At 41.8% G+C, this 27,060-nt stretch overlaps 1 pseudogene across 1 annotated transcript; it reads left to right on the top strand.

Annotated features, from left to right (window-relative positions):
• Nucleotides 1-5,007: 5,007 nt before the first annotated feature.
• Nucleotides 5,008-23,413, top strand: LOC149453695 (granzyme A-like; annotated as a pseudogene). The gene is made up of 5 exons (XR_016314414.1): nt 5,008-5,070; nt 12,940-13,081; nt 17,783-17,923; nt 18,846-19,112; nt 22,646-23,413. The product of XR_016314414.1 is annotated as a granzyme A-like (transcript).
• The last annotated feature ends 3,647 nt before the right edge of the window (nt 23,414-27,060 follow it).

Genomic DNA, 27,060 nt, shown 5'->3' with positions numbered 1-27,060 from the left:
GACGCCTATTCAGTGGAGAGCTAGTGGTACCGCCAGGCGGTCCCTTACAAGTACAGTGAAATCAATGCCTTCTGGTCTACAACGTTCCTGCACGTATTACCTGATTCTGTTGCCTGTATCCTGATCAGACCTGACTAAGAAAGAACTCTGCCTGCACTGACCCCGGCTATCCCTGACTATCCGCTTGCCTGGTCCCTTGTACTTGATCTGCTTGTTTAATACTGACCCGGCTTGTCTGACTCTGCTGCACCTACTTACCTGTACCTGCACCTGGCTTGCATCCTGATGGCTGCCATACTTACCTGCTGCTGCACCCACAGTCCTGCACCCAGCCTGCATTCTGGTCACTGCCATACCTACAAGCTGCCGAATCCACGCTCCTGTGTCCAGTCCAAGTCTGCATCCAGATTGCCACCATACCTGCTTGCTGTTGCACCTACGTTCCTGTATTCGCACCTGGCCTGCATCCGGATCTCCTGGGTCTTCAGCTACCTGCCGCCAGCTCCAGATCTACCCGGCACTCGTGCCACTCCTGGCTCTGCGCCCTCTGATCCCACTATCAGGGGCTCCGAGCAGGAATCGTAAGAGGACACCTTCTCTCCATGTCAGGCTCCCCAACCAGGTATGTGACACCAGCACCATAGAGCTCGATTGGCATTTTCCATTGAACACCAGATTTGGCAGATCCACCACTAGCGCCCTGTGCTTTTCACAGATGAGAGCAGGTTCACCCTGCCAGGCTGTCCTAGAAACCAATCATCAATTGGCAGCTCCTGCTCCCGCCTTCCACCCAGTACTGTGCTGTCTTCTCCTCTCCGCTCAGCTCTACACACGCTGACAGGTAGGATCCTGTATGTGTGATATGAAGGGAAACCAGGAGACACTGTAGGGGGGGCTTAGGAGACACTGGAGGGGGGGGATACAGGAGATACTATGAGGGGAGGCTTAGGAGACACTTTGAGAGGGGGTCACAGGAGACTCTGTGGGAGGGGGTTTGGAGACACTGTGGGAGGGGGGACACAGAAGACACTGTAGGAGGGGGGACACAGGAAACACTGTAGGGGGGGGTTTAGGAGACACTGGAGGGGGGACACAGGAGGCACTGTGTGAGGGGGCTTAGGAGACACTGTGGGAAGGGGAACACAGCAGACTCTGTGGGAGGGGGGACACAGAAGACACTTTAGGAGGGGGGACACAAAAGACACTGGAGGGGGGACACAGGAGACTCTGTGGGAGGGGGTCTTAGAAGACACTGTGGGAGGGGGAACACAGGAGACTCTGTGGGAGGGGGGACACAGGAGACACTGTGGGAGGGGGAACACAGGAGACTCTGTGGGAGGGGAGGAACACAGGAGAGTCTGTGGGAGGGGAGGAACACAGGAGAGTCTGTGGGAGGGGAGGAACACAGGAGACTCTGTGGGAGGGGAGGAACACAGTAGACTCTGTGGGAGAGGGGACACAGGAGACACTGTGGGAGGGGGGAACACAGGAGACTCTGTGGGAGGGGAGGAACACAGGAGACTCTGTGGGAGGGGAGGAACACAGGAGACTCTGTGGGAGGGGGGGAACACAGGAGACTCTGTGGAAGGAGGACACAGAAAACACTGTAAGAGGGAGGACATAGGAGATTCTGTGTGTGGGGGGGGGCTTAGGAGACACTGTAGGAAGGGGGGGCACAGAAGACACTGTGAGAGGAGGGCTTAGGAGACACTGTGGGAAGGGGGACACAGTAGACTCTGTGGGAGGGGTCACACAGGTGACACTATGGGAGGGGGGTTTAGGATACACTGTGGAGGGCTTAGGATACACTGTGGGGGGGGGCTTAGGAGAAACTGTGAGTGGGGGATACAGGAGACTCTGTGGGAAGGGGGACACAGGAGACTTAGGTGACACTATGGGAGGGTGGCTTAGGATACTCTGTGGGGGACCTAGGAGACACTGTGGGGGAGGCTTAGGAGACACTGTGGGAGTGGGGACTTAGAAGACACTGTGGGGGGTGGGCTTAGGAGACCCTGTGGGAGGGGGGACAGTGTAAACTACAGTGGGGGGGATTTTAATGAGAAAAGGACAGGGGACACTGCTTTGGGGGATAGGGAGGCAGAGGACACTTTGTGGGGGGGCAGAGAACACTGCTATGGGCAAGGTAGAAGACACTACACAGTGGGGGCCTGGTGATGTGAAGGGGGGCAGGATACAGGACACTACTTGGGGGAAAGGGGGCAGAGCAGGGGCGGACTGACAACTCATGGGGCCCCCGGGCAATAGGGGATCATGGGGCCCCTGTGTCCTTGCCCAAACTCAAAAAAGCCTATGAAAAGGTACCAGGGGCATCTCATGGGGCCCCCTACTGACCCCGGGCCCTCAGGCAGTGCCCGAGTTTCCAAATGATCAGTCCGCCCCTGGGGCAGAGGATACGACAGTGGGGGGGGTGATTTTTTTTAAGGGCCCCTCCTTGAACCCCCCACCCAGGGGATCTTTGCTTTACTCCATGTTGTCCAGGTAGACCTCAACCTCTGAAAGGTTGCCTACTGCTGGCCTAGGTGATCGAAAGCGGAAGTTGTCCTCCCCCCTCCCTCCCCGTAGTCTTCTGGGACACGTGACAGGTCCCAGAAGACTACGGGGCCATTCAGAAAGCGCAGTGACTACTCGGCTGTAAAGCTGCAAACTGTCACAGCCAGGAGTCAACACTGAAGATGCCGGGAACACAGGGTGGCCGGTGAAACCGCGGGATTGAAGGACAGGTAAGTGTCTGTTGTTTAAAAGTCAGCAACTACAGTTTTTGTAGATGCTGACTTTTATTATTTTTATTTTCACTGGAGCTCCGCTTTAAAATCGAATTTGAAAACATGAATACAACTAAGTAGATTCTAGAAAAGAAAATAAAGGAATGAAATAGAATAGAAAATAGCAGAGTAGAAAAGAATAGAGGATAAATAAAAGAAAAGAATACAAATAATAAAAATAGAATGCAAAAGAAAAGAATATAATTTAATAGAATAGAAAAGAATAGAATCAATATTTTATAAGACAATAGAAAATCAAAGATTAGAATAGAATAGAAAATGAACTGTCACTGTTCCAGCGCCCCATCAACATTTGTTACAGTGTACCCATGCACAAAAAACAAACAAAAAATATCTCCAACAGTGCACAAGAACATCTGTCACAGTGCACAAAACCCACTGTACTGCTAGTGTCCCATCAACTTCCTTCCTGATTTTGAAAAGATTTCGATCGAATTCAAAATTAAAAATTTTTTTCCCCTGATTTAAGCTGGCCATACACATGTAGATTTTCGGCAGAAAATATTTGTAAGAAAAGTTGTATGAAAATTCTTTGCACATTCAATGAATGAAGGAATGTCGTTCAAAAATTGTCTTTAGCTTTTAAAGTTCGATTTTAAACTGAATGTAATTTCTGAACAATAATCACATGTACTGCCCGAAAATTTATTTGATCGAGAAAAGGTTTCCTCCCTGCCCCTTCAAATTTTCCGCTCACTGCTGTCGTAAACAAATATCAGTTTGACCTCACTAACGATTAGAAAATTAAACGAATATTCTTGAAATGAAAATTCTCAAATGAAAATCTATACGTGTATGGCCATCTTAACAATTAGAAATTCAAATGAATATTCTTGAAACAAATATTCTCGGCCGAAAATCTACACGTGTATGGCCAGGCTTAAGCTAAGTAAGAAAAGTCGAACAAAAATTCTTTACACATTCGATGAATGGACGAATGTTGTCTGAAAATTGTGTTTTGCTTTTAACATTCAATTTTAAAATTAATGGAATTTCTGAACAAGAATCACATACACTGGCCGAAAATTCTTTTGATTCAAGAAAAATTTCCCTTCCTCCCCCTTCGAATTTTTCCGTCACTGCTGTCGAAAACAAACATCGATTTAACTCCACTAACAGTTAAAAAATCAGATGAATGTTTTTTGTAAACAAATATTCTCGGATGAAAATCTACATGTGTATGGCCAGCATAACTTTTCAAATTCGGTCAAATTTTTTTGAATTTGGTGGAAAACTTTTTGATCGTCTTTAGAATTTTGTTGAATCAGTTTCGAATTCGGTTGAACCAATTTCGAATGTGAACAACTTTTCGAATTTGGTTGAAACCTTTTCGAATTGAATTCCAATACGAATTATTGAAGCGAATCCTGAAAACGAATTGAACGAATATAAAAGATCCAACTACACGAAATAAGTTAGATTTCGAATCAAAACAAAACACATTTTTTTGTTTTGCACATGTCTATCCAGCATGATATTTTTCCACATTGAGATCTGATGTGTTTTCAAAGTGTTCCTTTCATTTTTTGAGCAGTGTAGTTACTTGCAGTCTTCAGTGGAGGCTTGGGTGACAATGCTGGAGCATAATTTGAAGACAGAGAATGGTCACCTTGAAATTGAAAATTACTTTTAAATTTACATTAAAACTGAAGTGTGGGCAAAAACCTTTAGTGGCCATTAGCTAGGTTTCAGTAAGGTACCTCTATTGTGTTCCCCACTGGTGGCTGCTTCTTTCATGAAAAATATTAGATGCACCCCCTGACAGCGATGTCACTGCTGAAGTGCTGGTGAAACTGAAAGTCAGGGATGGAGCACAGGGATCATAGTATGCTGCTCGCTGTGCAGCTCATCCAATCAGAAAACATCTTGCATTGTTTTTGAAGAGGTCAAGGTGTTCTGTAATTGGACAAGGGGCATTTGAACGTTTTAATGTCCCCTTGTCCAATCACAGAATACCTTATAGTCTTTGAAAATGATTTTACGTATACTTTAACATTTCAAATTTACCAATTCTAGTTTTTAAAGCAAAAAGTGTATGCATATGTACTTACTGCCTACATTACATGAGCGAGGTGGGTTGCCCTTTAACACATTTATTTGTTAGGTGCCTAGTAAAAGTGAAACTGTAAACAAGGCGGTTTCAGCCCACCGTGTATATAATGTCGATGAAAACTTTATTTTCTATCTTTGCTGTTTAGAAAAACCAGAGACAGCATGCTCTGTTGGATTTCGGGGTGTTTATTGGCCTCCCTACTGCTTCCAAACGGTAAGTTTGACCTATAAGCTAGGGAAATCAATGCAGGAAAATGAAAGACATTTTTCTTATTGTAAATACTTAAAGTGTTACTAAACTCAGGATCCTGCATTCACTATATCTGGTCTCCCACAGTACACAGAACATGGAAATGTAATTATTTTCGTAAATGTAAACTGCTAAATACCTTTTCTCATCAGCAGTTAGAGCAGTCTTGTGACTTCTATCAGTGTTCAGCAGAGCATTGGTTAAAGCTTATAGGAGTTTTCATTCTGCTCTAGGGGGATGCAGAACCCCTGACCTCTGTCTGGACAGTGCTGATTGGCCCTCTGCTGATCACATGCACTCTTTAAAGAAAATAAGAAAAAAATCTCTAGCAATACACACTAAGCTGAGCATGTGCAGAGTGTCGCCACACGATATGTCTTATCAGGAGATAAGAGGGGGATACTGGAAGGGGAGGATCAGAGAAATCAGAATCAAACAGCCTTTTTACACAATGTGGAGGATTAACCCTTTACGTTTCACAGTGAGTATAACAAGCATGCTTTACTACATATACAGACTGATATTACTGTTGTGGGTTTAGCAACACTTTAAAGACCAGAGCCATGTTTGCGTTTACGTTTTTAATAGGTTATCAGCAAATAATGCTTTTATTTTGTAAGTCAGCCACCTAATTTGAGGTTATTTTTTTATAACACGTGGTGAGTTATCTATTTTTGCTAACTGACACTTGTCTGATTTTGGCTTTACAGTACTAATATACTACATAAATATTATTATAGAAATATTTAATAGGATAGCACCTCACTGGCAGTTTTCTGTATCACTACTTATTCCACCTTAGAGGTGGTGGTGTCAGGAAAAGAAGTGGAAAATGGCCGCTATGTGAGCAGTAACCAAGAGGTTCCCCTGCTTCCTTTCTCACTGCTGGGCAGTCCCCAACAGGTCATATTTTACAAAGTCTGCCTGCTGAGCACTGTCAATGGAAACGGGTTCCTCCTCACATCGAGGGCATTTCCTTCTTTCCCTGCTATCACCACGTGTCTGTATGTTTGTGTGTGTGTGTAAATATATTATATATATATTATATATATATACAGTTGTGTTCAAAATAATAGCAGTGTGTTGAAAAAGTGAATAAAGCTCAAAATCCTTCTAATAGCTTTTATTTCCATGCACACAAATGCATTGGGAACACTACACATTCTATTCCAAATCAAAACATGAAGAAAAATAGATCAAATTTGTGTTGTTCCTCTAAAAAAAATTGAAGAAAAGTAAATATTAGACTGTTCAAAAAAATAGCAGTGTTTGTATTCTTCTTTACAAACTCAAACATTCACTATATAAACTGAAAAATGTTTGAAGATTTTGCTTTCCTTTGAATCACTTAATTAATATTTAGTTGTATAAGCACTGTTTCTGAGAACTGCTGTACATCTGTGTTGCATGGAGTCAACCAACTTCTGACACCTGTGAACAGGTATTCCAGCCCAGGATGATTGGACAACATTCCACAGTTCTCTATTTCTTGGTTTTGCCTCAGAAACTGCATTTTTGATGTCGCCCCACAAGTTTTCTATTGGATTAAGATCCGGGGATTGGGCTGGCCACTCCATAACGTCAATCTTGTTGGTCTGGAACCAAGATGTTGCCCGTTTACTGGTGTGTTTGGGGTCGTTGTCTTGTTGGAAGGCCCATTTCAAGGGCATTTCCTCTTCAGCATAAGGCAGCATGACCTCTTCAAGTATTCTGATGTATTCAAACGGATCCATGATCCCTGGTATGCGATTAATGGGCCCAACACCGTACTATGAGAAACATCCCCATATCACGATGCTTGCGCAACCATGCTTCACTGTCTTCACAGTGTACTGTGGCTTGAATTCAGTGTTTGGGGGTCGTCTGACAAACTGTCTCCGGCCACTGGACCCAAAAAGAACAACCTTACTTTCATAAGTCCACAAAATGTTGCGCCATTTCTCTTTAGGCCAGTCAGTGTGCTCTTTGGCAAATTGTAACCTCTTCAGCACATGTCTGTTTTTCAACAGTGGGACTTTGCGGGGGCTTCTTGCAGATAGCTTGGCTTCGCACGGGCGTCTTCTAATTGTAACAGTATTCACAGGTAGCTTTAGACCTTCTTTGATCTTCCTGGAACTGATAGTTGGCTGAGTCCTTGCCATTTTGGCTATTCTTCTATCCATTCGAATGGTAGTTTTTCACTTTCTTCCACGTCTTTCAGGTTTTGGTTGCCATTTTAAAGCATTTGCGATCATTTTAGCTGAGTAGCCTATCATTTTCTGCACTTCTTTATATGTTTTCCCCTCTCCAATCAACTTTTTAATCAAGGTACTCGCTGTTCTTCTGAACAATGTCTGGAACGACCCATTTTCCTCAGAATTTCAGAGAGAAATGCACTGTAACCAGTATGTACAACATTTGCTGCCCTCCTTCCTTAAATAAGGGCAATAATTGCCACCTGTTTTTCAAAGAATGAATGACCTCACTAATAGAACTCCACACTGCTATTATTTTGAACATGCCCCTTACAATTAGTGATTCAATTACACAGGATCAGCAGCATGCATGTCATGACTGTTGGGTCTGTTGGATTTCTATTACTCTACTACACCTGCTAGTAAATTATTTGCCATGTAGAAATATCATTTCTACCAAAAACAGTGATTGATCAGGTTAGTGATGTCTGACTGCTATTATTTTGAACACAACTGTATATACATATATATAAGGATAGTATAGCATCAAGTCACTGAAACTCCTGGGATATTGATCTGGTCAGTTAAGTAGCAGAGGGGGTTGTTAATCAATTTCAGCTGCTTTGGTGTTAATGAAATTAACAACAGGTGCACTAGAAGGGCAATAATGAGACAACCCCCAAAACAGGAATGGTTTTACAGGTGGAGGCCACTGACATTTCTTTCCCTACTCATCTTTTCTGACTGTTTTTCACTAGTTTTGCATTTAGCTAGGGTCAGTATCACTACTGGTAGCATGAGGCGATACCTGGACCCTGCAGAGGCAGTCCAACTCCTTCAGGATGGCACATCAATACATGCCATTGCCAGAAGGTTAGCTGTGTCTCCCAGTACAGTCTCAAGAGCATGGGGGAGATTCCAGGAGACAGGCAGTTACTCTAGGAGAGCTGGAGAGGGCCATAGAAGGTCTTTAACCCATCATCAAGATCGGTATCTGCTCCTTTGTGCAAGGAGGAACGGATGAGCAATGCCAAAGCCCTACAAAATGACCTCCAGCAGGCCACTGGTGTGAATGTCTTTGACCAAACAATCAGAAACAGACTTCATGAGAATGGCCTGAGGGCCTGACATCCTCTAGTGGGCCCTGTGCTCACTGCCCGGTACCATAGAGCTCAATTGGCATTTGCCATTGAACACCAGAATTGGCAGGTCAGCCACTGGTGCCCTGTGCTTTTCACAGATGAGAGCAGGTTCACCCAGAGCACATGTGATAGATGTGAAAACGGTTTGGAGAGGCTGTGGAGAATTTTATGCTGCCTGTAACATCGTTCAGCATGACCATTTTAGTGGTGGGTCAGTGATGGTCTGGGGAGGCATATCCATGGAGGGATGCAGAGACCTCTACAGGCTAGACAATGGCACCCTGACTGCCATTAGGGATCGGAATGAAATCCTTGGACCCATTGTCAGACGCTATGCTGGTGAAGTGGGTCCTTGGTTCCTCCTGGTGCATGATAATGTGGTGAGAGGATAAAGGAATTGATGCCATTGAATGGCCCCCACGATCGCCTGACCTAAATCCAATAGAACACCTATGGGGTAGCATGTTTTGGTCCTTCCGACACCACCAGGTGACACCTCAGACTGTCCAGAAGCTAAGTGATGCCCTGGTCCAGATCTGGGAGGAAATACCCCAGGACACCACCTGTCGTCTCATTAGGAGCAAGCCCCAACGTTGTCAAGGCAGCAGCTTCTGATGCATGGACAGACACCGCTACTGGAGATAAGCACTGACTGTACATCACGACTGATGAAGGGGACATCTTTGGGCTCTGAAATTAGTATCCCAGCATTTCTTGTTTACCCACACAGCAGGAGAGGCTCAGAGTGGTGTTCTTGTGGAGAAGTTTTCCCTACCAAGCTCAGTCAGTGCTTCTCTCCAGTGGTGGTGTCTGACCACACCTGTGCACCAATAGTCAGTGAATGTGTGCCACAGGCAAGTTTTTTTTTTCTTTTTTGTTCTCACATTAACATGCTGCCATCGAAAATCATCATTCAAAACTTTTATAATCTCATATATCAAAATTAATCACAGCAATCATCCAAATCATAACAATAAATGTAGATTAAAAATCCCCATTAACCCTCTATGGTTGTCAAATATTTTGTTGTTGTATCCATTTCACATCTTTCCTCTTTTATACTAATTTTGTATCTCCACCTCATCCTAATTTAGGAATGTGATGAATGGCCATACATAGTACTTTAACTGTACAACAGCATGGCCATTATCAAGTGTATGACCAACAGCATTTTTAATCTTTTATTCCAAATTGCACATTTATGCCTTGCATTTAGTGATGGGCTTTATGTTCGAGTCGACTTGAGTGCACTAATGCAGCTTTGTACAAAGAAATGGTTAACGCCCTTGTGGAGTGAGAGAGTTAAATATTATTGCCACTAGCCAGTAATACAAAGGGTTAATAAACGCTGCCACTGGCCATTAATGCAGCCATGGCCAGTGGCAGTGTTAATTGCCCTTGTATTACTGGCTAGTGGAAATGTTAATTAACCCCTTCACTCCCCCTATGGGTTTACCATTTGTCTGTACACAGCTGCATTTATCTTCAGCTGCTGCACTCACGTTTGTAACTACCTCCATCCTGCTCCTGCGTGGCTCCTCTCACTTCTTAGCCTGGAGATGTCATGCTGAAAAGCAGCAGACTGGGACTAACCTTCTCCTGTCAGTCGTGTCAGTCCTGTCTAACAGTAGTGCACAGTAGAAAATTCCATTATTAGCAGAGGGCAGGGTAGGCTTCCCTGAAGAGATAGGTTTTCAGAGATCTCCTAAAAGTGAGCAGAGTAGGCGATAGTCTGATAAATTGGGGTACAGAGTTCCAGAGGATGGGGGAAGCTCTGGAGAAGTCCTGGAGATGAGCATGGGAGGAGGAGACAAGGGAGCTAGAGAGCAGGAGGTCTTGCGAGGAGAGGAGAGTACGGTTTGGGTGATATTTAGAGACAAGATCGGTGATATAATTTGGGGCAGAGTTATAAATGGTTTTATAAGTTATTGTTAATGTTTTGAATTTTATCCGTTGGGCAACGGGAAGCCAATGGAGGGATTGGCAGAGAGGGGTGGCAGATACGGAACAGTTAGTAAGGTGGATGAGTCTGGCAGCAGCATTCATGATAGACTGAAGAGGGGATATCCTGCGATTCGGTAGGCCAATGAGGAGGGAGTTACAATAGTCAAGGCGAGATATAACAAGGGAGTGGATAAGTTACTTAGTGGTTTCCGAGGTTAGGAACGGGCGTATCTTGGAGATGTTGCGGAGGTGAAGTCTACAAGATTTGGACAGTGATTGGATTTGGGGCTGAAAGGACAGATGGGAGTCTAGGATTACACCTAGAGAAGTCAGGGGAGGGGGCATGGGCTGGGGGGAATACTAAGAGCTCAGTTTTGGAAAGATTGAGTTTGAGGAAGTGGAGTGACATCCATGCCAATATGTCACTTAGTAGGTTAGTAATGCAAGTGGAGACTAAAGGGGTAAGGTGAGGCATAGAAAGAAAGATTTGTGTGTCATCAGCATAGAGATGGTACTTAAAGCCATGGGAGTTTATCAAGTGACCAAGGGAGGAGGTGTAGATGGAGAAGAGAAGGGGTCCAAGGACAGAACCTTGAGGGACCCCTACAGAAAGAGGGAGTGAAGAGGAGGAGGCAGCGTTATAGGTAACACTGAAGGAGCGCTGCGATAGGTAGGAGGAGAACCAGGAGAGAGCAGAGTCTCTGAGGCCAAGAGAGTGGAGTTTTTTGAGGAGGAGGGGATGGTCAACCGTATCAAAAGCCGCAGAGAGGTCAAGTAGTAAGAGTAAGGAGTAGTGGCCATTGGTTTTAGCAGTTAGTAGATCATTAGTGAGTTTCAGTAGGGCAGTTTCAGTGTAATGTAGTGAGCGAAAGCCAGACTGTAAAGGGTCAAGAAGGTTGTTGACGGTGAGGTGGGAGCTCAGACGATTGTAGACTAAGCGTTCTAGGAGTTTAGAGGTAAATGGCAGCAGGGAGATGGGTCTTTGTTCAGGTCGGTGGGGTCCAGGGAGGGCTTTTTAAGTATGGGAGTGATGTGCGTATGCTTTAGAGGGGAGGGGAAGGCACCAGTAGAGAGGGAAAGATTGAAGATGTGAGTGAGGAAGCATAGGATTGAAGAAGAGGGTGACTGTAAGAGTTGTGTGGGGACAGGATCCAGGGGGGAGGTAGTGAGACGGGCTTCTGAGAAAACCTTAGTGACCTCTTCGGTAGTAGCAAGGTCAAAAGAGGAAAGTGTTGAGGGAGGTATAGTATAAGGTATGCTAAGTGGGATGGATGTCTGTGCAGTGACGATGCCCCTACGAATTGCGTCAATCTTGTTTTTGAAATGATTTGTAATCTCGTGAGCAGTGAGTGAGGTACTGGGTGGAGGTGGAGAAAGTAGAGAGTTAAAAGTAGAGAAGAGACGATGAGGACTGGATGACAAGGTATTAATAAGAGTGACAAAGTAGGCTTGTTTGGCAGCATGAAGGGAGGAATTGTATGTTAAGAAAGCAGATTTATATAGGGTGAATGCTTGTTGAGATTTGGTTTTACGCCACAATCGCTCCAGCGCACGACTATGTCGTTTAAGATTTCTGGTGTCGTCAGTCTGCCAAGGTTGTAACGGTCGGGGCCTGATGCTTCGTGTTGTTAGAGAAGCAAGTGAGTCTAATGTGGATGAAAGCAAACTATTGTAGACAGCAGTGGCCAGGTCAGGGCAGGACAGGGGAGAGATTGTGTCATAGAGTCGGTCAGTTGCAGAGTGGAAAGGAGCAGGGTTCAAGTTGTGAAGGTTTCTGCGGGTAATTGTTTGCTGCTTGGAGGGATAGGTGTTTGAAAATGAGGACACTGTGAAGGTGATGAGATTGTGATCAGAGAGAGGAAAGGGGGTGTTTGTGAGGTTGTAGGGAGTGCAAAGATGGGAGAAAACTACTCGGAGTATGCAGCTGGTAGTATGTGCAGGAGGGCCATACAAAGGATATAACACCAGGCAGTATGTGCAGGAGAGAAATTTTAGCTTGAGCTATTGAGATCTGTAAACAATGGTCTTTTTAAGTAGAGCAGATAAGTCCACTAATCTGGCACACATGTGAATAGGAGCCTACAGCTGACTAAAATGAACATACAAAATATTCAAATACAGTATTTAATATTTTTCTGAATCAAAAAGTACAAATATTTAAAATATTTTTGTTCCAAACATATAAATATATTTCAAACAAGTATATTCTCTTTAAATGCAACTTTGCCTTGTTGCTGGTTTGACCTACATACCACTTTTTAGACTTTCTGTTGGTTAGAAGGACTGCCCATCACATTAAGTGAAGACAAGGACGGTGTGGTAAATTGCAAAGGGTGGAGCTAAGCTGTGATTTTACAGGAAATGTTGTGACTTGCATATAAGTTCAGATGCCAATATACTATATTTGGATCTACCATTATTTTGACATAGAATTACCAACACAGGTAATCTTTGAATATACAATTTTTATGTAAAACGAAGACAGACCAAGGTTTGTGACAGATTTATTTACTATGTTTTTGATTGTTTTTTTTTGTTTGTTTTCCTCATAATGTGTTCCTAATATTGTACAGGTGAGTGCAGTGACATCATTGGTGGACGGGAAGCTGCTCCTCACTCTAGACCATATATGGCCCTACTGAAAACAGGAAGATCCCTATGTGCTGGTACATTAATAAAATCTAACTGGGTGTTAACTGCAGCTCACTGCACAGTGTAAGTAAATATCATTTTGTCTACGCTCATTAAAGACAACTGTTTCAATAGTTTTTTTAAAGTTCAACCCTGGAAAAGGAAAAGGTCCTCCCTTGCAGCACTTCCCTTCGCTCCAGCAGTGGATTGTCCCTTGATGTCCTCAGGTCCCCGCATTGGACTTGATGATGCTAGAGCACCTTAGATCATTGGAGTGCAGGGAAGAAGAGGCTGCAGGGACTGGTCTAGCATCTTGGAGGAGCCTGCGGGAGCAAGATGTGTATTCTACCTGGGATTTAGGTTATGGTTGTTATATGTATTTTAACATATTTTTATATCATTAATTTAACACATTTTAAACATATTCAGTGTTGCTAATTTTAAGTGGCACCTTTAAGGTCCCAGTATGTAATTTAGTCCAACCGGTGCTGAGATTTGTACAACCTTGCCAGACAGTACATCAGGTTGGTGACATCACTCTTATCTGCTGCAGTTTAAGCAGAATTAAAATAGAACTCCAGGAAAAAAATGTATTTACATGTCCTTGTTGCTGATTTCCTACATTTACTGTGTATGTCATCCGTCTTCTGATTCACTCAGTAGCAGGGGCGGACTGAAAACTCATGGGGCCCCCGGACAATAGGGGATCATGGGGCCCCTGTGTCCTTGCCCAAACTAAAAAAAGCCTATGAAAAAAGTACCAGGGGCATCTCATGGGGCCCCCCTACTGACCCCGGGCCCTCGGGCAGTGCCCGAGTTTCCTAATGGTCAGTCCACCCCTGCTCAGTAGTTGCTCTGAAATAGCCTATTCATTTTCAAATCAAACCATTCATTCTCTTTGGTTTCCTCTTTGTAAGACTGGTAGATGCTTTGTCTCTTATTCCTCCAGCCACTGATCTTGGCACTTCCCTTCTGTAGTTCTTTCTCCAAGAAGCAGTGGTATAATTCAGCCCCTCTTGCAGTGATGGGCGGACTGAGACTCTCAGACACTTCCACCCTGTACAGGCCTGTACACCCACATTCACTACAATTCCCTGTGATTGATAGGAACTGTAGTTTCCATGTACTGCAGAGAGAGAGAGAAGAGGATGTGATGTAATCCCTGCTGTTACACCTCCTCCTTGGCAGAGCAGATGCTGTTTTCTTTTGGATTACAGACACAAGTCCATGAAAATTCAATTAGACTTCTCCTAAGTGGTAAGGATTTTCAAAACTGTCTAGTGTTTTGTGTAGGTGTGTGTGTGGGGGTGGGGGTGTCTTATTTAACCCTAGGTTCACACTTAAGTGGATTTCAGTGCTTTTTCCAGTTTGCAGAAAAGCACCAGAGTGCATTTAACATGGTTTCCTATGGATCTAGTTCACATCTGTGCATTTTTTAAAGGATCAGGGACTTTTTTCCCGCAGCAGATTACATTTTGGGTGTAACAGACTTCAATGGACCTGCACCAACAACGCAAGTGTTGCTTTGTGATCCGTTTTGCGGAGGTTTTTTTGCTAATAGGAAAGTATATCAGTTCAGTTCATGTAGTGAGACGTTGATGTGACTTTACACTCCCTTGCACTCAAGTAGCATGAAAGTTGCATCAAAGTCGTGCAGGAACCTTTATGTGTCCAAAGTTGCATGTTAGGCTGTGGTTAAGGGCTGGGGTTGGGGACAAGGGCTAGAATATAATGTGAAAACTTACAACGCAATATGCCTATCCACATCAATATAATCAAATATTGCAGCTAATAGGTATAGTGTTCCCACATACAAATAATAATATACAAAAATGTAGCACAATACTATATAATCAAATAATAAATAAAAATAAGATATAAATTATAAGTACATAAAACTTGCTATGTGACAATGCTTAAATATCATAAAGTGCATAATCTGTGCTCCAAATGTATCACCTTATATAAAACAATAACGCACTCTATCTCATATTGCTGCCCATATTGACCATGCGTTATCCAAATCGTATCCACTGTGCGTTTATATACTAACAGTGTCCCGATATAAATAAATAATTCTTAGTGAACCGTCCCTTTAAGGCTCTGTGCTATTGTGCAATATCTCCTCTGTATATATCCATCCAGTGAATTAGTGTGACCCCCAGTGTTATATCCACCTCCGACACACTTATGCGCTCACCTTGTGGTTTGACCCTGGCCCTTAACCCCAGCCCCAACCCAAACCCTAGCCCTTACCCTAAACCCTAACATGCAACTTTGGACAAATAAACGTTCATGCACTACTTTGATGTGACTTTGATGCTACTTGAGTGCCAGTGAGTGTAAAGTTGCATCTACGTCACACTACATGAACAGACCTATTAGCAAAAAAAGTGCAAAACACATAAAAAAGCATCAAAACGCATTAAAAAAACATGTTCAAAAGTGCAAAACATGTGAGAAAAACGCATCAACTGCAGCCTGCATAGATGTGAACCTAGCCTAAAATGTTCAAATGTTTTGGGAAAAAAGGCCCCCAGGAGGTTTATGCTATTATGTACTAGTATGCATAGCATATTAGCACATTATGGGAGGCTTATCTGTCAATCAACCCCCTCCAGCGGTGCGATGTTAATGTTCTTGTTGGTCGTAGGTGCCTCCATCTTCTCCCGGTTTTCCTTCCATGTTCCAACTCTTGATTGGTTATATTTAGTAAACAGTGCTTTTTTTAGTCTACCTATTGAACTTTAAAGTGCTTGAAGGAAGCCAAAAAGTATCTCTGATTTCCAAATGCATGTGACTACGATTAAGAGAAAAGAATTCACCATAATTTTAAAGAAACAAAAATTTTCAATTTTTTTCCCTATATGTAATCAATCTGCATCAAAAGTACAGTTAAACTAACTGGAAACAAACAAACAATCTAGTGCTTTCAAAAAATACAACTATTTTATACTTTTACAACATGTGCATAGGTCCAACATGACAAATCCTTGCTATAGATATGCTGGTGAATAATGTGTTTCTCTTTTTGTGGTAAGTGAAGATAACATCTTTATAAAACTACAATTTTTTAAATAAAAGTAAACTTAAACAGAAAAAAGGACAATAGGACACTTGCTGATATCACTGTGGACCCCATGTGTAAAACAGTGGTATGGTCTGAATGTAGCATACTGAAATTAGAGTCCTAAATCAGCACAGCGTTATTAAAATTAAAGGGAAGGGAAAAAATGGAAGAAAAGCCTGGTCATGACTTGGTGTCAAGTAGAGAGAACACCATTGGACACTGCAGGCCGTGGCACGTACAGTATTTACTGATCAAGCCATAAAACACAAGCCATAGTGTGCAGTAATGCTGTGATGTCTGTTGGTGTGTCTGTTGGTCCACTGCCAAACTAACTCTTAGGGTCAGAGCATACCAGATTTTTTCTTTATACATTATGGTAAATAAAATGAAAGAGAAAGAAAGAGAGGTGACCATGATCAATTACTCCTTCACCGTGAGGAGTACTGGATACACACGCTTGAGACAGAACAACCCGGTGGTCTTAACACCAATCTGTCATTTACATGTTTTCTTGACAGTAGATAATATGTATTACTTTTTTGATTTTTCTTGGGTACCAGTTTTCCTTTGACCTGGACACACTTGGTCAGCTATGTCTTTAGGGTTTGTTAGCCATTACTATATTTTCATTCTCTGTTTCCTATTTTTTTTCCCTTTTTTTCACCTTTTGCCCGTAAGTGTATATAGGACTGACCACGTAGTCCCAACCCTGCTCCTAGATTAATTGTGTCCCCTGGTGGGGCTGACGATTATTTTACTTGATAAAGCCGCATACATTGTTGCACTGGGCTAGACTCTGATGATAGTGCTATGTGAGGTTTCATTGTTCTGAGGGGCAAGGCTTTTCTTCCCCCCTTTTTTCTTTTTGTTTCCAATTTTTATCCTCTTCACCTAATACCAGATTACCCCACCTTCATTTTCCTGATGTTCCCACTTCTCCCCCCCCACCACCACTTTTGTTTCTCCTTTTTTTTCTTTTCTTTTTTCTCCCCTTTTTCCTTTCTTCTTCCCCCCCCCCCCCCACACACACACACACACTTTTCCTTTTTTTTTTTTTCCCCCTTTTGTTTTCTGGTTCCTTCCTGTTTTTCCTTTTTTTTTTTTTCATTTTGTAGTTCCCTCCTTTTTTTTCTTACTTTTTTTTCTCCTTTTTTTTCTTTTTGTTTCCCATTTTTTCCCCTTTTTTCTTTCCCTTGTGATATCCTTTTTTTGTTTTCCAACATGTAACTGTTACATTCTTTATTTTTCACCTTTACCTTTACTTTTTTTTTTTCACTATCCCTGGTGTCTTTACAGCGCCATCAAATGCTGGTAATCTTATTATAAAGTGTCTTCAAATGCTGGTAATCTTATTATAAAGGTACTTGTTATGAGGGAACAACTGTCAACTGACTGTCATTTTGCTTCTGTTTTCACCCTCTCACATGTGTCCCTTGTTGAGACTACAGGTGACCATGCTGACACACATTGCGCAGACATGGACTACTATTGTCACTATCAAGAATGTCATCTAGAACAATGACATGCAGGTAATGCTAGGTAGCGTGTATCGAGACAGGAAGTAACTAAAAAAGATGGAGATCAGCAGTGGTGAAATGCAAAAAAAGATGGAGAAGAGTTATTTTTTAGAATAAATGCTAAATGTTGCCCGGTTATGGTTTGCATTTACATTAATGGTAGACAAAACATTTGTTTTGCTCATATTTAATTTTTAGCAATTCTTCATCTATAATCAAACTGGGTGTCCACTCAAGGAAAAAGCAGAAGATAAATATGTACAGACATTCAAGGTCTTAAGAAGCATAGGACATAACTATGATGAGCAAACAAAGAATAATGACCTCAAGCTTGTACAGGTAAGAATATCAGGTAAACAATAAAAGTGTATTTAAACCCAAGAAAAGACAAAAAATATATTGCAGCTTTTCAAAACTTGGATGTTGTGGCTACATTAATTTTTTTGTCATCAGGCTTGCTTCTTTTTAATCTATATTTACCCAGTGATCCTGCCATTAACACACTTTCTCCACTAGGATGGCAACTTTCATACATTGTACTGTATCTATGGAGGAATAATGTTATCACCTAGGAGAGGAAGTATGTTAAGAGTATTGAACACCTACCCTTCTCCACTAGGGAACAGACACAAAAAAATAAACCCAACATCATTCCAAATAAATGTTCTGCCTATTTGGCACATTTTTTTAATAACCTAACCATGCTTAAATAGGTATCAGATTAATTTTACAATTGTACTTTTAAGGTAACAAGGGGTGTAATTGAAGCAGGGCATACAGTAGGCAAGGTAGTTTCTTATCAGGGTTTATAAAATATGTGAATTCTTAATAGAATAGGGTGATCATGTGTAAAACTTTATTAGTGCTGTGTGTAGATTATGAGTGCAGTGTGCAAAACATAAGCAAAGCATACAAAATTAAGTACAATTTAATACAGAATTTAACATTTCTTTCACAAAGGTTAGGGTAGTTTGACACAATAACAGGTCCAAGATAGCTTAAAGGAAATTCTCCAACTCACAGGAGCTAGTTAAAACTCACTGCAGATTTGCCTTCTCTGTTGTTCTACTGGATTTCACCCAAATGGTGACATTTTGGTCAAATGTCCCAATTTTTGGCAATATCTTGACAAAGGGAACTCTCCCAATATTGATCAGAACTAAATATGATTTTTGTTGCTTCTCATATTCATAGCCCAGTCAGATAAGACCTCAAAATTATTTGAATAAAGAATAACTGTAGCTTTCCAAATCTCTTTCAGCTGTCATGTAAAGCTAAACTAAACAAAGCTGTGAAGATCCTGCCATTACCAAAGAAATTCAATGATGTTAAAGATGGGACTGCGTGTGACACAGCAGGGTGGGGTTCAACCAGGAAGAATATTTTGCAAATGTCAGACAAGCTTATGGAAGTAAACCTTACAGTAACAAGCAGAGAGAAATGTGCTGCTATGTGGAAATCTAGCATAACGATCACCCCAAACATGATGTGCACCATTGATGCAAATGGAGAGAAAGATGTATGCAGAGTAAGTATGGAATAGTTATTGTCATTTAAGACACATTTTCCAAGCAGAAGTTCAGGGCAATAGGTTTCATCCAGAACTCTAGCTGTTTGCACTTTGTAAATTAAATGGCCTGTTTGTCCAACCCCACATCAAACCAACAACTGTGCAGGAAGTCATTCATTAATATTACTACTGCCATTAATGAATGACAGCTTCCCGCTCAGCACTGTGGATTCTAAAATGCTGATAGTTGCCAGATTCCTAGCAACTATTGTACATCCCAACCCCATTCATCTGAATGTAAACAGTGGGACTGGGGATTCTGGATGACATAATTAACCATATAAGGATACATGGCCATATTTGGTCAGTGATATCAGCTAGCATCGCTGATCCCTTTGTTTACATTCAGTTGCTGGCTGGGGAATCTCCTGGATAGAAGTGAATGGGGCCAGGGATGTGAGAATGACCCTTGTCCCTTGTCCACATCAATGTGGGGACAGTGTGTTTTGCGTGGGAACCCCCCTGAAATGGTTAATGAGGAGAGCTCATTGCTTGCTGCCCCCCTCTCCTGGCCAGCAAGACTGCATGCTTGGATAAGGGGCTGGTATGGATCTGAGGGGTCCCTATGCTATTATTTTTTTGCGTGGGTTCCCCCTGAAAAGGTTTATGAGGAGAGTCCATTGCTTGCTGCCCCGCTCGCCTGGCCAGGAAGACTGCATGCTTGGATAAGGGGCTGGTATGGATCTGAGGCGTCCCTATTCTGTTATTTTTTTTGCGTGGGTTCCCCCTGAAAAGGTTTATGAGAAGAGTCCATTGCTTGCTGCCCTCCCCCCTTTTCTGGCCAGCAAGGCTGCATGCTTGGATAAGGCTCTGGTATGGATTTGAGGGGTCCTATGGTAAAGAAAGCTAACGCGTTTGTTTATGTGACCCTTGGTTTTCATTATTCACTTGTCTTTTTTTATAATAAATCCATTTTTTTATCACAGTAATGCACGAGGAGAGTGCACCCTTATGCTGGCTAGATGTTGAAGGGAATCCCTAGTTTGTTGTTTACAGACAGATTGAAGTGATGGGGAATGTTATATGTTATCAGCAATTTAAATGGCATTTTTGTTTTGTAAATGTCACTTTTGCTTTATTATGCCATACAGGTGTGCCATTTCACAAGCAGCAAGCATTTTTAACCACTTGCCTCCCTAGAAGATTTACCCTCCTTCATGACCAGGCCATTTTTTGTGATGTGGCGCTGCGTTACTTTAACTGACAATTTCACGGTCATACAACACTGTACCCAAATGAAATTTACATCTTTTTTCCCATGAATTGAGCTTTCTTTTGGTGGTATTTGATCGCCTGTGCATTTTTATTTTTTGCGCTATGAAAAAAAAGACAATTTTGAAAAAAAAAAAAAAAAACAATATTTTAGACTTTTTGCTATTAAACATGTGTAGTAAAAAAATTTTAAAAATCAAATTTAATCATAAATTTAGGCTAAAATGTATTCTGCGACAATTCTTTGCTAAAAAAAAATCCCAATACGTGTAAATTAATTGGTTTACATGAAAGTAATAGCGTGTACAATTGGCGGCATAGATACTGGAATTTATTTTTTCTTTAATTTATACTAGTAATGGCAGCAATAAGCGCCTTATAGCAGGACTGCAGCGTGAATTCTGACACTGGGGGGAAATTATGGTGTTAATTTAACGGACAATTGCACAGTCATGCAATGCTGTACATAAATTAAGTTTATGTCATTTTTTTCCACAAATAGAGCTTTCTTTCGGTGGTATTTGATCACCCTGCTTTTTTTATTTTTTTGCACTATAAACAAAAAAGACTGACAATTTTGGGGAAAAAACACAATATTTTTAACTTTTTGCTATAAAACATATCCAATAAAAAAAATTAAATTTCTTCATGAATTTAGGCCAAATTGTATTCTGCTACATGTCTTTGCTAAAAAAAAATCCCAATAAGTGTATAATAATTGGTTTATGTGTTTTTTTTATACTAGTAATAGCAGCGATCAGCAACTTATAGCGGGACTGCAGTATTGCGGCAGGCATTCTGCCACTGGGTAGGAACTGTCTAACTACCACAGACATCCCCAGCGATACTAATACAGTAATCAGTGCTAATAAAAAGCACTGACACTATACTAATAACACTGGGCAGGAAGTGATTAACATCTGAGGCAATCAAAGGGTTAACAGTGTGCTGTTTGTGTTTTACTTTGAAAATTGTGTGCTGTTTTATTAGAGAGACCTGATGCTGTGCAGAGAGATAGAAAGCAGCACGTCTATGCTGACAGGTGAGAGATCTGTGTTGTTTACACATAGATCTCCCCCCTCTCAGCTTCGCCAATGATCACCGAGTCCCAGCTGGACCTGGTGATTGACTTTCTCAGGAACCAAGTGTAGAGCAGCATGCACACGCGCCCCCTACCTGGAAGAGCAAAATCACGTATATTTAGGTGATTTTGCACAGTGTGGCAGCCCTGTAGCAGTACATCTGCTACAGATTGGTTGTCAAGTAATTAATGCTGCTGTTTAAGCCTATTTAAAAATGCTGATCTCTGTTGAACAGTTTTTTTTTTGCATTGGTACATGTTTCCCAGCCAGTTTGTTTGACAATTCCTTTCCTATTAACCTTAAAAATGGGCAAAATGTATTTGCATGTTCTTCTTCCCCTCATAGAGTTCATTTGTTCCAAACTTCGGCACATTCGGCTTATTAATTTTCCCAAGCAGTCAACAATAACGTGACAATATGTTTGGTTATGAAGGTTAACAAAACTTACTAAGCACAAACCATTTTAATACAGACAGTGTCCCAAAACTTCAGTGAGGCATCTAATAATTTATCATTACAGTGGGGAAAAGTCTTTCCTTATCTCATCATTGACAGTTCATGGATTGCTCTTGCCTGGAATAGTCATTCCACTGACATTTTTCATTGATGAATCCTCATATCTAGATTTCTAAATATAATTTATAGCAAATAAAGGTAAAATCTAAAATCAATGTAACTGTTCACTGAAACTGGCCATACACTGGACAAAATTTGGCCGGTCCAGCAGGCAGGTTTCAATGTCAGAAAACAATATCCCGTTAGTGAGGATTCCTTCATCCACCTAATTTATGTGAATGGAGAAATCTGTTTTTTTTTTTTCCATGAGCCCACTGGCCAGCTTTATATGCAGAGAGTAATTAAGGTAGAATGGGTCCCTAGACAAGATAACAGCCCCACCCCCCTTCTATTCCATATCCTTTTGATTGACAGTGGTAAGGATTGCAATAGGCACCAACTGCTTACAAGTGTATCATCTCTTGTGAAGTGAGAGGTAAGTTCACAGCTTTGATCAACAGCGCTATCACCCTGGTTTAATGCAAAAGTATAAAGCTTGTATCTGGACCCCTGCACATCCACCAGGCTTTAAGCTCCTGCCTAGCTTACCCTGTGGATGATCTAGCACTGCCTAACCACTGACCCTCTCGTCTTCCTAGTCTAACAGTTTTTGATTATATTATTTTGTTTTATATATTTCAGGGTGATTCTGGAGGACCTTTAATATGCAAGAAAATGTTTCGGGGAATTGTTTCTTTTGGTCCAAGACTATGTGGGAATCCTGAACGACCAAGTGTCTACACATTCCTCACCAAAGACTATGTTAACTGGATTAAAAAAGAAATAAATAAGAAAACAATCACTATTTACTAGCCCTTTTGTGCTTTTGTATCTAAAATTACTGCTAGTTTCCCTGTCCTCGATCCCATAGCTCCCTTTCATTCCTTCCCATAGCTTACTTTTATTCCTTCTGCTCAACTATTATATAACACCCCTTTCTGTTCTTTTCTATTTTCAAAATTCTCTAAATTTCCTTATTTTCAAATAGTGATCTCTGGAGGTCAGAGAGACTTACACTTACTCCCACCAGAGTTCCTATTTATGACATATTATCAAACAGCGGACCCATAATTCTTTCTACCATCCTTATCCCACCACATACTCCCGATGGCTCTTTATACCATGGACTCTTCAAAGTTTTGTTATTTTTGTTGTTTCATCCATCAGTTATTTTATATGACTCTGTACCTGATTTTGTTTGTAATTTGTGGAATGTCAACATTTTATTGCCTTTGCATTGTATCTCTGGCTCTAGAAAGCGTTACCATAAACATTTTAATCAAAAATTACTTCTAGTAATATTTGATGTATCCAGGTGTTATATAAAACAGGTGGAGAGAAATGTGTCCATTTTAGTCACAGAAACCAAATCTCATGCTGGTTGGACAATAAAGTTTTATCTTGCTGTTATTCCCTTTTTTGTTTGTATCTTAATAACTGGCTTATTCACTAAACTAAAAAAAAAGTACCATAGCAAACTACTATAATTCATCTCACACCTTTATCATGTCTAATTAGAAATAATTAAAATGATATTTGTCGCTATGCAGGAGTATAGTAAAATGGGAATTCTAGTTTATTATAACTCAGCAGCCAGGAGCTGGAGCATTGAGTTGTAAAGGGGTTTTAATGGCAGTGATCTCTAGCAATCTCATGTAACATGTCTCCATTTTCTGCCTCCCACAACATGACATAACCACACCAGTAGCATGTCCAGTCTCCTATAGAAAGTTTTAACTCTCTGAAGGTTTTCCGTAGCATTGCATACACTAATTATTACGTGCTGTCCTTTTGTGATGTCACAAATCTGGTTTGTAATTGCGTACAGTGCATCCCACATATTGCAATCCACATGGACACTCAATTAAATACACCACATTCTTAGTAGTGCAGGTCATGAATTCCTTAATTTTATAAGATTTGTGGGTGGCCACAGAGTGAAAGTCCTCAATTTTCCTACATTTATGTGCGTTATGTTTACAAACAGTACATTTTTTACATGGAAAATAACCTGTAAGGGCTTGGAAAAAAAGACTGCTTTATAGGAGGAACTGTAACATTAGGGGCAACAAATAACCTCAATGGAGGTGCCCCTTTAAAAATAACTGAAGAAGCATCCAGAAGCAAGGGTCCCAGAACCTTATCATTGAATAACACGCTCCAATGCTTATGAAAATTTTTTCTTATATCATAATATTGGGCGGAATAAGAGGTGACAAAAGCGTGTTTAAATGATTCTCTCAAATCTTGTGATATCCTGGATCACAGTAGGTCTAATCTATCCCTCCTATCTGCATTATTAAATGCTTCATCCAAAAAATTAGACTTACAGTATACCCTTTTTCTAAAAATTGTTGTTTAAATGGTGAGCTTTTCATACAAAGTCCTTACAACTAGTACAATTTCTTTTGAGCCTAAGAAACTCACTCTTAGGTATGACGTAAGCCAGGTAGGGTGATGACAACCACTGTGTTCTATAAAACTATTTCTATCAGTTTCTTTAAAGAAGGTAGAAGTGATAACTAGAGATGAGCGAATCGAACTTGGCGAAGTGGAATTCGTTTCGAATATTAGGAAAAATTTGATTCGCGCTGAATCCGAAAATTAGCAGACTTCGGATGCGCGAATCGAAATTTTTCCAAAAATGGCGGCGACATGTGTGGCGACGGAGCGGGGATCTCTGGGAAGGCGCGCAGACAAGGCGCGCTGACCCATAATGCATTCATTCATGACATGTGATCGCATTAGCCAATCAGCAGCCAGCCAGCCAGCACTGTGTAATGATGGAGCTATAAATTGCGGCCATCTTACAATTCTCCATTTGACTCCGGTCATTCAAGAGAGACAGACCTCTCTGTATTAGGGACAGAGTTAGGGCCACAGATACTTTAGGGACACAGAATCGTTACTTAGGGACACAGAATTGTTACTCAGGGACACAGAACTGTTACTCAGGGACACAGAACTGTTACTCAGGGACAGACACAGAATTATTACTCAGGGACACAGAACTGTTACTCAGGGACACAGAACTGTTACTCAGGGACACAGAACTGTTACTTAGGGACACAGAACTGTTACTCAGGGACACAGAACTGTTACTCAGGGACAGACACAGAATTGTTACTGAGGGACACAGAATTGTTACTGAGGGACACAGAATTGTTACTCAGGGACAGACACAGAATTGTTACTGAGGGACACAGAACTGTTACTCAGGGACACAGAACTGTTACTCAGGGACACAGAACTGTTACTCAGGGACACAGAACTGTTACTCAGGGACAGACACAGAATTGTTACTCAGGGACACAGAACTGTTACTCAGGGACACAGAACTGTTACTCAGGGACAGACACAGAATTGTTAATGAGGGACACAGAATTGTTACTGAGGGACACAGAATTGTTACTCAGGGACAGACACAGAATTGTTACTGAGGGACACAGAACTGTTACTCAGGGACACAGAACTGTTACTCAGGGACAGACACAGAATTGTTACTGAGGGACACAGAATTGTTACTGAGGGACACATAATTGTTACTCAGGGACAGACACAGAATTGTTACTGAGGGACACAGAACTGTTACTCAGGGACACAGAACTGTTACTCAGGGACACAGAATTGTTACTCAGGGACAGACACAGAACTGTTACTGAGGGACACAGAATTGTTACTGAGGGACACAGAATTGTTACTGAGGGACACAGAACTGTTACTCAGGGACACAGAACTGTTACTCAGGGACACAGAACTGTTACTCAGGGACAGACACAGAATTGTTACTGAGGGACACAGAATTGTTACTGAGGGACACAGAATTGTTACTCAGGGACAGACACAGAATTGTTACTGAGGGACACAGAACTGTTACTCAGGTTCACAGAACTGTTACTCAGGGACACAGAACTGTTACTCAGGGACAGAATTGTTACTGAGGGACACAGAACTGTTACTCAGGGACACAGAACTGTTACTCAGGGACACAGAACTGTTACTCAGGGACAGACACAGAATTGTTACTGAGGGACACAGAATTGTTACTGAGGGACACAGAATTGTTACTCAGGGACAGACACAGAATTGTTACTGAGGGACACAGAACTGTTACTGAGGGACACAGAACTGTTACTCAGGGACACAGAACTGTTACTCAGGGACACAGAATTGTTACTCAGGGACAGACACAGAATTGTTACTGAGGGACACAGAATTGTTACTTAGGGACACAGAATTGTTACTCAGGGACAGACACAGAATTGTTACTGAGGGACACAGAACTGTTACTCAGGGACACAGAACTGTTACTCAGGCACACAGAACTGTTACTCAGGGACAGACACAGAATTGTTACTGAGGGACACAGAATTGTTACTGAGGGACACAGAATTGTTACTCAGGGACACAGAACTGTTACTCAGGGACACAGAACTGTTACTCAGGGACAGACACAGAATTGTTACTCAGGGACACAGAACTGTTACTCAGGGACACAGAACTGTTACTCAGGGACAGACACAGAATTGTTACTGAGGGACACAGAATTGTTACTGAGGGACACAGAATTGTTACTGAGGGACACAGAATTGTTACTCAGGGACAGACACAGAATTGTTACTCAGGGACACAGAACTGTTACTCAGGGACACAGAACTGTTACTCAGGGACACAGAACTGTTACTCAGGGACACAGAACTGTTACTCAGGGACAGACACAGAATTGTTACTGAGGGACACAGAATTGTTACTGAGGGACACAGAATTGTTACTCAGGGACACAGAACTGTTACTCAGGGACACAGAACTGTTACTCAGGGACACAGAACTGTTACTCAGGGACAGACACAGAATTGTTACTCAGGGACACAGAACTGTTACTCAGGGACACAGAACTGTTACTCAGGGACACAGAACTGTTACTCAGGGACAGACACAGAATTGTTACTGAGGGACACAGAATTGTTACTGAGGGACACAGAATTGTTACTGAGGGACACAGAATTGTTACTCAGGGACACAGAACTGTTACTCAGGGACACAGAACTGTTACTCAG

Source organism: Staurois parvus, unplaced genomic scaffold (genome assembly GCF_062004578.1).
Source record: "Staurois parvus isolate SC_StPar_1 unplaced genomic scaffold, SC_StPar_1.0 ptg000445l, whole genome shotgun sequence".
NCBI lineage: Eukaryota > Metazoa > Chordata > Amphibia > Anura > Ranidae > Staurois > Staurois parvus.
The sequence above is the reverse complement of the archived record's forward strand: the minus strand, read 5'-3'. Positions and strand labels throughout refer to the sequence as shown.